This window comes from Aethina tumida, chromosome 5 (assembly GCF_024364675.1).
Source record: "Aethina tumida isolate Nest 87 chromosome 5, icAetTumi1.1, whole genome shotgun sequence".
Classification (NCBI taxonomy): domain Eukaryota; kingdom Metazoa; phylum Arthropoda; class Insecta; order Coleoptera; family Nitidulidae; genus Aethina; species Aethina tumida.
Window position 1 is genome coordinate 18,343,501 of NC_065439.1, and position 13,604 is coordinate 18,357,104.

The following is a 13,604-nucleotide window of genomic DNA, read 5'->3' on the forward strand; positions in this document are numbered from 1 at the left end:
ATTAAAAGACTAAAATTGCCTTCTTCTATAATTTTCTAATACAAAAAATAAAAATTAACATCATTACCAAAAGTACATTTTGAATTTGAAATAAATTAAAGTGGTTAGAAGTGACTACAAATAAAAACTTATTTATAGATTTTCATACACAATCTACAGACTTTTAAAAGTATAATAAAATACAAGTTCATGTGTTTAATAAAAATACGTTTGAATCAAAATAAATTACGTTAACATGATTAACATTGACCACAGATAAGATCCTTTTTTTATTGTATTTTGAGTCATACACACACTACAGACTTTTAAAAGTATAAAATTGCTTTCTTCAATTATTTTCTGGCATAATAAAATACAAAGAAATGGCGATTAGCAAAAGTACGCTTTGAAGTCAAATTAATTAAGTAAACGTAATTAACAGGGACCATAGATAAAATATTTTTATTGGATTTTCAGTCGCACACAAATTATAAACATTTACAAGCAAAAATTGCTTTCTTCCATTATTTTGTAACATAATAAAATACAAATTAATGTCGTTTAATAAAAATACGTTTTATTCGAAATAAATTAAATTAAAGTGGTTAGCGGTGTCAACAAATAAAAACGTATTTATAGATTTTCAGTCATACACAAACTACAGACTTTTAAAAGTATTTTTAGCATAATAAAATATAAATTAATGTCGTTTAACAAATATACGTTTGAATAGAAATAAATTATTTAACATGATTAACATTGATCACATTGAGCTTTTTTGTTTTGAAATCTAATAAATTTAAGTAACATGGTTATCAGGGACCATAAATAAAAACATTTTTATTGTATTTTCAGTCATATACCAACTATAATTTAGTATAGTTTAACATAATAAAATACTAATTAATATTGTTTAACAAAATTATATTTTGAATTCAAATATATTAAATTAATATAGCTAACAGGGACCATATATAAAACTTTTTTATTAGATTTTCAGTTATACACGAACTAAAGACTTTTAAAAGTATAAAATTGCTTCTTTTTATTATTTTCTAACATAATAAAAAATAAACATAATTAATAACGTTTAACAAAAATACGTTTTGAATTCGAATAAATTAATTTAATGTGGTTAACAGAGACCATATATAAAAACATTTTTATTGTACTTTCAGTCGTACACGAACTAAAGACTTTTAAATGTATAAAATTACTTCTTTCCATTATTTTCTAACATGCAAATTAATATCGTTTAACAAAAATACGTTTGAGTCGAAATAAATTAAATTGAAATGATTAACATGGACCATATATAAGAGCCTTTTTATTGTATTTTGAGTCAAGCACAAACTACACACTTTTAAAAATATAAAATTGCTTCCATCCTTTATTTTCTTGCATAATTAATATCTTTTAACAAAAAAAAAAGTTTTGTATTCAAATAAATTAGATTTACGAGGTTAACAGGGATCATAGATAAAAATATTTTATTGGATTTTCAGTCATACATGAACTACAAATTTTTAAAAGTTTAAAATTGCTTCTTTCCATTCATTATTTTGTAACATAATAAAATACAAATTAATGTAGTTTAGTAAAAATATGTTAAGAATCGAAATAAATTAAATTGAAATGATTAACATTGACCATAGATAAGAGCTTTTTATTGTATTTTGAGTCATGCACAAACTACAGACTTTTAAAAATAAAAAATTGCTTCCATCCATTATTTTCTTGCACAAAGAAATACAAATTAATATCTTTTAACAAAAATACGTTTTAAATTCAAATAAATCAGATTTACGAGGTTAGCAGGGATCATAGATATAAACTTTTTATTGGATTTTCAGTCATACATGAACTACAAATTTTTAACAGTCATACACAAACTACTTATTTTCTAATCCAATAAAGTACAACTCGACATTGTTAAAAATACGTCTTGAAACAAAATAAATTAAATTAACTTGTTTGGCAGTGATCACAGACAAAAACATATTTATTGGATTTTGAGTAATACATAAACCATATACTTTCAAAAGTCCTTCGTTCCATTATTTTCTAGCATAACAAAATTAATGTCGTTTAACAAAATACGTTTGCAATGGAAATAAATTAAATTAACATGGTTAGAAGTCAGCATAGACAAAAAACAAAAAATACATTTTCGAAACAAAATAAATTAAATTAATGTGGTTGACAGTGACAGCACATAAATTTTTTCTTTATTATTTGTCAGTCATACAAAAAATACGGATATTCAAACGTCGAATTTCATTATTTTCCATCAAATAAAATACAGTTACAAATTAACGTCAACTAAAAATACGTTTTAAAACAAAATAAATTAAATTAATGTGATTAACAGAGTTTGTTCTATTTTTTCCCACGTTGAAGTGTGCCAGAATCCTTGTACTCTACCTTGATCATTACACACGTGTTTCTTTAGCCAGAGAACGTAAAATTATCGACTGCGTCTATGTGTGTTTGTGTGTGTAATTAAGATTCATTAATTCGGCTCACTTTCACACACGGATGGTCTGCCGAACGTCTACGTTTTGAAAATGATTTCGAAACGATTGACGAAAATGTACGTATCTGTGTTATATAATGGAAAATCCTGTTAGCATAAATGGTGTTGCATTTTACGGATGTCATCACATGCAATCGACAGTTTTTGTGCAAACACTTTGTATTGCCAGTGTCAGTCAACCGAATTGACAAATAATTTGTTTGCGGTGCAAATAAGGAATTAACTGCCAGTGTTAATTCTTCAAATAACAATGTAAAACTTTATCTAAATATTGTCACACTCGCACGTCATTCGCGGTGCCGATTTGATAAAGAACAGTCAGTTAGTTCATCTTGGTCGCACAAATATTTGTATCGCATCGATGGCCACACAAAAATAGACGACTCAATTAGCCGTCGGACGTGCAGCGGTATGGATTCCGGTGGCTACGGAATCGGAGATATTTTCGTTGCAAAAATTACTGGCACCAACTGCAGACAAGGTCGATTATTTGGAAAAAAATCCGCACACATGCTGCGTGCACACGTTTATTATTTTCTTAAAAATCCAACTCGCTGACAAGTTGTGAATTGTGAATTTTTATCATATTTTGTACACACACTTGGTCACGTATAAATATTTTATTATGCCGCATACGAAAACAAATGGATACGGTTTATCTAATTTCCTTTCATTTTGACGATAAAATTAATGGGAATTAAAAATTATTTCCTACATTAAGAAGCAACAGCACTTAAATTATTCGCCGCAATCGTGTCGGATGGAGCGTAAAATGTAAAACATTAATCGCAAATATAAATTAACGGCCGTACCAAAGAAAACAAAACTTTTACGAATCCTAATTGTTCTGTTTGTACACTGAATCGTCGAGAATAATTAGTTATTCCATTACAAACAGTGCAGATAAGACAGATTGTTTTTTACGAGTGTAATCATGAGGTCAAAGTTGAACAAAATGTAGAAGGAATCCGGCGTCAGGCACGTGATTCTGCCATTCACGAGATTCGCGTTGAGCGACGAACCGAATCTGTTCTGCGGCTATTGTCAATTAATTCCAAAAAAAACTTTTATATCTAATTGTCAGGAAATTGTACCGAACCGTCCGGTTTCAGTTTTGCCGTAAAAAACAGTTCAGAAGCGGGATAACGTTTTAAAAAACCAGGTGAAGAATCCGAGGCGTGTTCGTTCTCGCATTTTATGTAAATAAGACCGCGGAACGCCGACACAAATTAACGTTCATTTCCCCAGACATTTTTCCCGGTAAGTCCCGCGCCGACCGCAAGCTTTAGCAGGAACGTGCACAAAACTACCGTTTTAATCGCGCCAAACTACAAACAAATACATAAAACAAAATTTACGTTACCTAATCCTCAATGGGAGATCAGCTGTTTCAGTTAGGCTTGGAGTAAACACCGCGTGGTCGAATCCGGGAGATAAGCAAGCAATTAAAACGGTTCTATCGAGACGAATAGTGATTAATCATTTCGTTTTACGAACCATTTAAATGGTTGAAAATTGTTGATTGCGGCCTTGCGCAACTTCGGCGATTGTGCAACGCGTACTGATTGTTGACGTTCGTGAAGAGCTTTATACTGACCATCATCAAAGGGAAGCGTTATCGTTATTAATCGGAATGTGTTAATGTTAATGACAAGAACGACTTTTTTAATTGAAAATAATGATGTGGTTAAAGAATTTGATAGCGCATAATGGCTAATTAAATTAAATAAGACAATTTTTGCTCCACATTGGCTTAATTACGTAAATTTATTATTGAAAAAATCGAGAAGTTATATTTTGTATTTTTTGCATTTTATGAAGCCTTGTAATTGAGGCAATTTTAAGATTTTTTTCTAAAAAACAATATTCATATAAATGTTTTAATTTTTTTTTGTATTTTATAATACTGAATAATTCATGAAAAGTTTTAAATAAATTAAAAAAAATATTCAGATTTTTATACAAATTATTGCAAAATTTACTGAAGTAAACGAGTTTATATATTGTATTTTTTGCATTTTATAAAGCCTTATTTATAATTGAGGCAATTTTAAGATTTTTTTCTTAAAAACAATATTCATATAAATGTTTTAATTTTTTTTTGTATTTTATAATACTGAATAATTCATGAAAAGTTTTAAATAAATTAAAAAAATACTCAGATTTTTATACAAATTATTGCAAAATTTTCTGAAGTAAACGTTTTTGTTAACATAGACTAGCTAATTAAATTAATTTGACAATTTTTAATACAAATTTGCTTTACTGAGTCAAAATTTATAAAAATTGATAAAAAAGATTTTCTATCATTTATTTTTTAAAAATATCTTCAATTTATAAAACTTTTTAAGTAAAATTTAGAAACATACATAAAAAATATTTTTCATAATTAGTTTACAAAACTTTCTAATAATATTATAACATTAAAATTTACAATTAATTGAGCAAAAAATAAACTTTGTTTTTTACAACTTAATTACAAAATTATTTTATACTTATAAATAAATAATTTTAATTAACATAAACATTCAATTTCTAACAAAAATCAATAAAAATCACATTTTTTTCAATGGCTAATTAAATTAAATTTAGTAGTACAAAATCTGTACTATTTAGTACTACAAAAGTCCATTTATATAAAAACATACAAATATTCATAAAAAATCTTAGATATATTTTGTAATATTTTTCATTTAATAAAACTATTCATAAAATTTATTTATTTGATAAATTGAATAAAAATTAAACATTTATTTAATTTATTTTGTATTACAATGTAAAGAACAAAAATATGATATTCATTTTATATATAAATATAAATAAATTTAGAAAAATTATAAATATTCTCAGTAATTAAATTATTAAGTTTATAAAAATTTAAATGCAAAAATCTTCAAACTCTAGAATACTGATAAGAAAAATTTTAAATTTTAATAATTTAATTCAAAATTTCTTTGTAGATACTGAAATAAAATCAACTGATATTATTGTAGAATTTAAAATTAAATATATAATATAAATTCTTTTATACAAAAAAAGTAATTTTTTTTCCTTTCGGTAACCTAATTTTAATTTAATTTAACAACAAACGGTTCTTAAAGTCTCTGATTCTTTTAGAGATTATATTGTTAAAATTTTAAATATATTTAGATATTTTAATTTTTTATTGAAAAACTCCATTTTGTGAACTGTGAACTTATCTTTCATCCATTTATCTTGTTTGAAATTTCTTAGGGTTAATTAACAAAAAAAACAATTAAAGTACTTAAATTTTCTCTTGATGCAATTTTTTTTCTCAATTTTAAAGATTAATATCAATTAATATCAGCTGAATTTTTTATTTAAACCTTCCGGAATTAGTAAAAAATTTGTACTAGAAATTTACTTTCTTAAGTCCACTTATATAAAAATATATAAATATTAATAAAAAAAATGTTAGATATATTTTGTAATTTGTTTTTTCATTTAATAAAACTATTCATAAAATTTATTTATTTGATAAATTGAATAAAAATTAAAAATTTTGTCAAAGTTATTTTGTATTACAATATAAAGAACAAAAATATGATATTCATTTTATATATAAATATATAAATTTTGATATATATTATAATTTAGAAAAATCATAAATATTCTTAGTAATTAAATTATCAAGTTTATAAATTTAAATGAAAAAATCTTTAATCAAACTCTAGAATACAAAATTTTAAATTTTAATAATTCAATTCAAAATTTCTTTGGAGAAATTTAAATCAAATCAACTGAAATTATTGAACAATTTAAAATTAAATATATAATATAAATTCTTTTATACAAGAAAAATTATTTTTTTTTCTTTAGAGATAATGTTTATAAAAAAACCTATAAAAATTATATTAATTCGACATAACAAATTGTATTATATAAAAAGTCCAAGCAAGGTTATATTAAATTTATTAATATAGTAAAAAATCACATTTTAACATATTTATGTTAATTTTATAGTTAAGGTGTCACATATCAATTCCTACATTTGAATTTTATCAAATGTAGGAATTTATTTAAATTATCATAAAATTGATACTTCTATTGGAATTTAAATGACCAATTCCACAAAAATCCAAATAAAAAATTATAATAAAAATCAAGTTCATTAATCGATTACAAACGGGAAAGAGATTTTGAGAATCAATAAAAAAGTTAAATATTAACATTTTCATGTAAATCTTTGCAATTTACGTCGCACCTTCAGTCAATTCTGTTCGGTGTAAGGATTCCACATGAACTCCCAATATGACTCTTATTACTAATAAAAAACGTTCTTGCAAAACTCAATTAACCTTGCAGATTTATAATAAAACATAAACTGAAATGTGCGCACATTTCATCACCGATATTATTCGAACGGAATCTCAAAACCAATGATTGACAGACAATTAATTCCACTCGGATTTCTCAATTAATTGCCAAATCTCTGTGTATATATATATATATATATATATATATATATATATACGTCGGGCCAGTAGTAAATTACGATTTCCTAACATCTCGACATTTTGTACCGGATTAATAATTTCGTCTGTATCGCAGGGAGTTGTGACAATGGTCGGACTGATTAAATGCCATCGTTTGGCGCAACTGGTCATTGACTCGACAGTTGAAGAAAACCGATGAAAATCTCCGTTCCGATACGAATTCTGCGTCCTCGATTCTGAATTATATATTTTTTTTTAACGCGACCGGAAAAAGATAATTCGCATTCATTATATTCACATTTAATATTTTTATACGTCGTACAATTTCGAATGCGGACAATTAAGTGTTATTTCAAATAAATAATGGCACTTTTCTGCATTAAACAAACAACGTATGAAAAGAGATTTTTTATATAATTATGACGACGTTTAATTGCGGCATTATTTTGCCAGGAAAAGGCTAAGGTCGTATACAGGGTGGCTTGTAATTTAATTCCGATTTATTGTTTATTAAATGATAAACACGAGGCAAAAACAAATAAAATGTCAAAGGCTAAACGATAGTCGTAATAAAAATTACATAATTAACCAGAGATAGTTGCATTATCATTTTATTGTGTACCAATTAATTTGAACAATCCTAACCTAGTTCAATTGGAAGCCCCAACTCACTTTGTCGATCCCGAAGTTGGAAGCACGGTCACAAACAAAAACACAAACGTATTTCGTCGGCGGGCACACACAAAGCACTGGGGATATATTTATAAGAGCAGAAAATTTTAAGAACCAGTTGTACGAACCCAACAACACCGAATCTTGGCACTCAGTCAACCGAACACGCTGTACCTTATTGATATTCGTAAAACTCGATTAATATTCAGTTTTTAACCTACCATTTAAATGAATCTCTCCAAGTCGAAACTATCTCTTCGCGTTTGACGTTTGGGTACACATAGCGGGTTTGTTTTCTTAGATTTTTGGCCACCGCAGATTACCATAGGTACAGTGTTGGAACGAATTTGGTATTCGGCACAGCATTTCAGCCCGATTATTAAAATTAACTTAAAGAAATAGATACCGAATGACTAACGCAAGAAATTAATATTTATAGAAAAACAATTTAAATACCTGATAAATATGTAAAAGCACCGAGCAATTTTAATAATGCAGACATGACAGAAATTACATAAAAATGGCGTACATTAATTGAGGCAAAGGCTCCGCTACAAAAAGCATTTGCATCAAAAATACATGAGTGATAAGAAATTGGTTTGATATGCAAATTTTATAATTAAGATTGCAGTACATAGTGTTGTGCGTCAAAAAACTGTGAGTTTTCGAAAAAAAACACAAACAAAACGTCGATGAATTATCATCGCTGGAAATTTGCAATTATTATTAATTTACATAGAATCGGCCTTTGTAAGTTCTTCCGCGAGCCAAGCCGAAATGCTACAATAAAATTATGGTAATCGAGTGAAACTCATTACGTCAGACGACTTCCCCAAAAACATCGCCTTTCGAATAAAATAAATGTCGGCTTCGGTTCGCAAATTCAGTTTTTCCGTTAGATGGAAGTGCGATTTGCATAAATAACGCTATTTATGGGCAGTCGCATTAAATATATGTTTAATTTTACGTCCTAACTATTAATAATTTAACAACGCTTCCCATGTTTTCTATATTTAGACATGGCAGTGTGTTTGTGTATCTTCGCGTGGTATTGGCGTAAATTGGCCAGTTTACGGTCACGTTTATTAAAATTTGCAAATTTACATTGCAATTTAAGTTCGGGTGTCCGGTTTATACTGGATTCTTGCCCGAAATCATCTGGTCCTCGTCCCGTATTTAAAAAAATACGGAACTAATCTGTTAATTACAGTTTCCTTTCGACTCTTTATAAGTTTTTAGGTTTAAAATTGTGACACTTCCGTTATTCATTAACTCTCATTTCATGATCATTTACTAATTATTAAGTAATGTGTGTGAATTGAATAATAATGGGAGATCAATCTGTGAAATTTGAAGTGGGTGATTGCACTATTTATTTTGTTAATTGAGTTCATTATTAGAAGCCAAGGAAATTAAATAATAAGTTGGCTGTAAAGCTCATTATTGTTGTTTTTACAAATATTTTTAAAAATAAAATTTAATAATGCCTATTTTTGTATAACTGGAATATTCCAATATTTATAATTTGTATTTTGTAAAAACAAACTGAACTGTGTATAAATGATTAATGCCAAATAAGTGGAATATTATTAATTATTCATAATATATTTATAGAACCAATTTCTTCGTATCGTCAAATATAATAATGAATTACCAATTGACTGAATGTTGATTGACGTATGCGAACTTTACATTAAAACTTTAAGAATTAAGTTAAAACAAGAAATGTAATAAAAACTTGTTCCAAATGGTTGAAAATATAACTAAATATTCTTTTTGCCGAAACTTTTCTAAATGTTTGACCAACTAGAATTTGATAATACTTAATTTCAAATAAATAGAATATTTGAATATTCATAATTTGTATTTTGTAGAGGTAACTTATTAGTATCATCGAATATTTGATTATTCGAATGGATATTTTATTAAAATTATTTGATTTCTGAATTTCGTTATCTGATTGAAATATTAATACAATTTTGAATAAGTTAAAAGAAGAAGTTTAATAAAATTTGTTTCAAATAGTTGAATAGATTACTAATATTTATTTTGCAAATATTTTTGTAAATATTTAATATAGTAGAATTTGATAATGTTTAATTCTAAATAAGTGGAATATTCGATTATTAATCATTTGTATTTTATAGAAGAAATTTCTTCGTATTTTCGAATATTGGATATTCGAATCGATGTTTTATTAAAATTATTTGATTTTTGAATTTTGTAATCTAATTGAAATATTAATACAATTTCAAATAAAATAATGAATTACCAATTAAAGAAATATTGATTGACATATGCAATATTTACAAATTGAAACTTAAGTTTGAGAATGAAGCTAAAACAAGAGATTTAATAAAATTTGTTCCAAATGGTTGAACAGATTATTAATATTCATTTTGCAAATATTTTTGTAAAAATTTGGTAAAATTAAATTTGATAATGTTTAATTCCAAATAAGTGGAATATTCAATTATTCATCATTTGTATTTTATAGAAGCAATTTCTTCGTATCATCGAATATTTAGTTAAAATAATTCGATTTTTTTGAATTTCATATTTTATCTGAATGTTAATATATTTTTAAATAAAAAAGTTATTGGTTGATCAACGTAGAAGAAATTAAGTCTAAAGAATAAATTAAAATTTATGTCAAATGAACAGATTCTTTACATTCTTATTTATGTAAATATTGAACTAAGTCGAATTTTTAAATTAAATTTATTCGTAAAATCGAATATTCGGATATTCGAATAATTTAATTATTAAAATATTTCAATATAGTTTCCAATAAATTATTGCATTGTATTCTTTAAAATAAAAAAAATAATAATAAGAAAAAAGATAATAAATATATTTAAATATTTGAATATTCAATCACACAAATTAATATTCGAATATTCATTTAACTGAACCACATTAAAAATTCAAACACATCAGATTAAAAGCCATCAATAAAGTAACAAAAGAGATCTTATCCAAAAAAACATAAATTGGTGTTGTAATACCGAATCCAACCACGATGCGAAACGATAATAATTCAAAATGTCATAAACATTTCAAATTAAGTCGGTGGAAGAAAAGAATTGAATGCAAATTAATATGAATGGGTCGTTGCGATGTAAATTTATTCTACAGTAGAAATAACCACACTATACGAACACATACACTTACGGAAAAGTAAAAGTGTTGCTCAATAAAAGGATGAAAAAAAAGAAGCATTTTCGAGTAATATAATTTTTTTTTATTAAAATTATCTGCGAACAATTTCAATCGATCGTGATGGTTTTTTTTTACTACATTTATTGAAGTGGTTAACCACAAAAACAGTAGTAAAATTGAATGGATGTTAAGTTTTTGTTTGGCAACTGCATGAATGAAGTGCAAGGAGACGTAATTACCATTTACTCAATATTTTTTCATCTTAATTTATTCTCCGCCGATCGCGATTGTTATTCGATGACGCGTAAAACGAGTTTTATTAATTAAATCGCCGGTATGGAAATTAATTTGCGGAACGGTCCGATAAAAATACTGCTCAATAGTTAATTCACATAAACTGAAAATATTTTGACTGGCGGACTTTTAAATTAAACAACCATTATGGGATGATGTCATTAATTAATAAACACAGATTACACAACACCCAGGTAATTTCAATTTCAAATACAAGAACGGAGATGCCCATTGAATTCAAATATGCTAACGTACTACACGGACGGTTTTTTAGCAGGAGCGTGCTAATAAATCGCTTCCTGATGGAGAGGAAAGGACCTGAGACGTGATCAGACGATCACAAACAATACCTTGAAGTAACAATTCAAAATCGATGTCAACATAATTATCGTGCCCATTTTAAATGTGCTGCAATTATGAACCCGACTTCAAATGGCAAGTGAGTCACAGATGCGTATCTTGGATGCGTAAACATAAGTGAGGCGAACTTAATCAGGATTGTTGTTGTTTAATTGACAATTCTTTGTACTCGAAGTTATCTGTTTTGTTTAATTGTTCCGTACATATTTTTATCATAAATTAAACACATTATTTTATTTTATTGAAGGTGTTAATTATTAATTGATTACGTCCTGAAAAAAAAAACCTTATAAATATTTCCAAATTATTATTCCTGTTGATTAGTTTGATTTAATGGATATTTAATTGAGGTATAAAATTTTTGAAGTAAAAACGTCTTTTTTGATATTAACCTGATACTAATTCTATTTATGTATTAGTTTAGTTGACAAAATCAATTTATTTATAAATATTCTAGTTTTCGTCATAAGATAAATATACCTACTTTCTGTTTCTAATAGCATATGAATGTTTACTTACTTAAACGTATTCTAGATTACGTTTCTATTATAACAATTATTTAAATCTGAAACATATTTAGTTTATTCATTGACCAATTATAATTAGAAAACGTACGGAATTAATTAATTTTCTTTATCGTTAACGTATTTCCTTTCGTGAATTTAATGCACCGAATAATTAAATTTATTGAACAATCTAAAGGCACGAGCCAAAGAAAATAAAACGCTGGCACTATCAGAAATTTATTTAAATATATGTAAACAAATTTGGCACTTAAAGATTGATAAACAACAAAACCAGCACAAAACTAAGTAATTTTATCAGGAAATTATTGAACGAGATAAATTCGCAGCAGTTATTTTAGTGGCAGCGCACATTTCCGCCAGTTATAATTAGAACCAAAACAAAAGCAACAAAACTGATAGCACAGATTAACGAACCGCAATTAAACATGAACGGACGGCGTCTCGAATAATCATAATGGATTGATTAGGAAAGAAATCGTACCTTCACGAACGGGGGTACCAGAATCGTCTCGCACCTTCTATCCCGATGCTGGCAGAAGACAAAGCATGAATGGTCGGGTGCTTGGAGCCTTAAACCAGTTTCTCCGTACGTATAGGTCAAGTGCACTACGAAAACACACAACACACCAACCACCACCTAAGTCAAAGCTTATTGACTGACGGAAACGGACTGTCCGACTTTGCGATTGTATTGCGCCTTTTAAAGGTATATTCTTCCTCCGTGGCTGGTGCCGAACTAATGGTTGTAATTCGGATGGTCGTTGGTTGGGTTGAAGAGTCTGCGAGAGTGACGGCTGTGGTACGGTACCGCCGCCAAGATGGAATGACCCCGCGGTCCGGCCGTACGATGCGTCGTTTTGCGCGTCAGGAAAAACGCACTGCATCCATGGACCGGCTATTATTAGATGATGGCACCGAGCGATTTAGGTTTCGACGAGGAAAGCTCCGCATTCCGGTTGATCGATTCGTGTTGATTAGGGAAAATTTTCCTACTTAGGGGGTTGCTTTTCTATGGAAAATTCGGTGTTCAATAGGTCAAATTGTAATTTATTGCTATTTGAACAAATGTTTATGAACACAAACCCGTAACATGAATAAATTAATAAATATAATATCTTAAATGTTAACACATTTTTTTCCATTAAATCAAAGAGTTGGAAAAACAATAATATTTATATAATATAATTTTATTTTGCTTTCATAGCATTATTTATTTTATCGAATGTTCAAGACTTCTGAAAAAATATAGTAGATTAATCAAAAATGTTTATTCGAGTTTGAATCAAATAAATTATTGTCATAATATTTTCTCTTCTATCATGTCAATAATATTTTTCCACTAACATAAATTCGTAGAAAATATGTTATTATAATTTGGAGACTTAACCAGAAATGTCAACTGAAAAAATGTACTCAGGTACGAAATTAAATTAATATTAATTTTATTGTCGCATTGTTGTACAAACGTATTCTTATCTAGTTAAATATGTTTTTGATTATTCCCTTTATATGACCTTGACCTTGAAACTTATCTTTTCTATTTCATTTTGTGTGTTTTACTGAATAATTTTGTCCACTGTATGTTTCCCTTATTCATTATTCATGAGAGTTAACAAC

At 27.2% G+C, this 13,604-nt stretch overlaps 1 protein-coding gene across 5 annotated transcripts in view; it reads right to left on the minus strand.

Moving 5' to 3' along the window:
• LOC109600496 (sodium-coupled monocarboxylate transporter 1) overlaps positions 1–12,829 on the minus strand; it is a 28,002-nt gene extending 15,173 nt beyond the window's left edge. The window contains exon 1 of one of the 5 annotated variants that reach the window (XM_049967274.1): positions 12,469–12,829. The gene's annotated coding sequence lies outside the window, so the exon portion shown is untranslated. Of the gene's footprint in view, positions 1–3,878; positions 4,003–7,617; positions 7,771–7,865; positions 7,934–12,468 lie in introns of those variants that run through there. The other 4 variants (XM_049967279.1, XM_049967275.1, XM_049967277.1 and 1 more) reach the window with 4 other exon arrangements.
• Between the last annotated feature and the right edge of the window lie 775 nt (positions 12,830–13,604).